Below are 2,444 nucleotides of genomic sequence, written 5' to 3'. Positions count from 1 at the left end.
TTCTTTTTCAAGGAATCATTCAAGTGCTTCCTCTTTCAGTAAATGATTCATCCCTGAAGGTCACGTTCACCGACGGACTACGCGTTGTTGTTGTCACGTATTGTAAACCAGGAAAGGTGCAGAGTTAAAAACAAACAAAAAAACACTTTAGGTAAGTTATCACCGACCTGGTGTGCGACACTGCATATTTTGGTATTAATCCGATTCCAATTAAATACAGAGCCAGTATCGCCAATATCGATATCGATACCTTTCAAAAATTAAAATCGATGCATCATCAAATTGCTAATGTCAATTAATGTTAATGACCTTTAAGTATTTTTTTATTATTTCATGTTTAAAACCCAGAAAGAATTAGAAATAGAACATACTTATTATCATAACTTTTTTCCAGAAGCAATAGAACAGTAATAAACCATCTTAAATAAACAAAGTGATCACTGAAAATACTGTTCAAATACGCTTTTATTTAATTTTTGTATAGGAGTATCCCTTCTGTGCACTACTTTTGTTTTTGAAAAAGAAAAGAAAACAACTGGTGGCCTTTTGTAGAAAAATAAGCCACCCAGTATCCGATAGGTCCCCAATCCGGGGACCAAATATTAAATTGATTTTTGGAACTGGGAGATTGAATAGGGGCTTGCTCCGTCCACTCCACACATCGACCTGGTATTGCAGTACCTCCAGGAACGATGCACCCCCATAACTTGGTCAAAATAAATATCAATTGAGCCATCAGTCCAATGACTTGAACTATATTGAATGCAGTGAACAGAAGGTAAACAATTGACTCTCAACTCGGGGGTCTGTCGGTTATTCTGACCTTCAGTATTGTACGGAGACGTATTAAGTTTGGACATGGAGCATAGGAGAAAAGTGACATGGAATGTTAATTCCTTGTTCTCTGTAAACAAATACACAGAGCAGCCCAGTCTGGCTGGTGGACGTCATGGCAGGCAATATGACTAGCGGTACAGCAAACCCATTCGAAACTGCATTATAAAAAAAAATATACTGTACATGTTTTCAGAGGCGGCACGGTGGATGACTGGTTAGAGCGTCAGCCTCACAGTTCTGAGGACCCGGGTTCAATCCCTGGCCCCGCCTGTGTGGAGTTTGCATGTTCTCCATGTGCCTGCGTGGGTTTTCTCCGGGCACTCCGGTTTCTTCCCACATCCCAAAAACATACATTAATTAGAGACTCTAAATTGCCCGTAGGCATGACTGTGAGTGCGAATGGTTTCTATGTGCCCTGCGATTGGCTGGCAACCAGTTCAGGGTGTACTGCGCCTCCTACCCGATGACAGCTGGGATAGGCTCCAGCACACCCGTGACCCTAGTGAGGAGAAGCGGCTCAGAAAATGGATGGATGTTTTCAGAGGCTATTTTTAAACGCAAATAATTTATTATTCTCAATTTAATGGGGGAGCATAAGCCAGTGCAAACTGTAGGGCGGTCACAAGCCCGGATAAATGCAGAGGGTTGCGTCAGGAAGGGCATCTGGCTTAAAACTTTGCCAAAAAAATATGAGCGTTCATCCAAAGAATTCCATACCGGATCGGTCGTGGCCCGGTTTAAAAACGTCCGCCACCTGACCGAGAGGTGAAGGAGAAATTCTGGAAGGAGCTAGACGAAGTAGTTCTGAGCATCCCAGACAGAGAGAGAGTCGTGATTGGTGCAGATTGCAATGGACATGTTGGTGAAGGAAATAGGGGTGATGAAGAAGTGATGGGTAAGTACGGCATCCAGGAAAGGAACTTGGAGGGACAGATGGTGGTAGACTTTGCAAAAAGGATGCAAATGGCTGTAGTGAACACTTTTTTCCAGAAGAGGCACGAACATAGGGCGACCTACAAGAGCGGAGGAAGAAGCACGCAGGTGCATTACATCTTGTGCAGACGATGTAATCTGAAGGAGGTTACTGACTGTAAGGTTGTGGTAGGGGAGAGTGTGGCTAGACAGCATAGGATGGTGGTGTGTAAGATGACTCTGGTGGTGGGGAGGAAGATTAGGAAGACAAAGCCAGAGCAGAGAACCATGTGGTGGAAGCTGAGACAGGATGAGTGTTGTGCAGCTTTTCGGGAAGAGGTGAGACAGGCTATCGGTGGACTGGAGGAGCTTCCAGAAGACTGGACCACTGCAGCCATGGTGATCAGAGAGAAAGGCAGGAGAGTACTTGGTGTATCTTCTGGCAGGAAAGGAGAGAAGGAGACTTGGTGGTGGAACCTCACACGACAGGAAATCATACAAGGAAAAAGGTTAGCTAAGAAAAAGTGGGACACTGAGAGGACCGAGGAGAGGCGAAAGGAATACATTGAGATGCGACACAGGGCAAAGGTAGAGGTGGCAAAGGCCAAACAAGAGGCATATGATGACATGTATGGCAGGTTGGACACTAAAAAAGGAGAAAAGGATCAATACAGGCTGGCAAGACGGAGGGATAG

The 2,444-nt window shown here is 44.6% G+C and overlaps 1 pseudogene; it reads left to right on the top strand.

The window, feature by feature from the left end:
* Window positions 1-488: 488 nt before the first annotated feature.
* On the top strand, window positions 489-703 carry LOC133473207 (U2 spliceosomal RNA; annotated as a pseudogene).
* Window positions 704-2,444: the final 1,741 nt, after the last annotated feature.

The sequence above is a fragment of the Phyllopteryx taeniolatus genome, unplaced genomic scaffold (genome assembly GCF_024500385.1).
Source record: "Phyllopteryx taeniolatus isolate TA_2022b unplaced genomic scaffold, UOR_Ptae_1.2 contig_199, whole genome shotgun sequence".
In the NCBI taxonomy this organism is placed as follows: domain Eukaryota; kingdom Metazoa; phylum Chordata; class Actinopteri; order Syngnathiformes; family Syngnathidae; genus Phyllopteryx; species Phyllopteryx taeniolatus.
Note: the sequence above shows the minus strand (reverse complement) of the source record. Positions and strands in the feature narration are given on the sequence as shown.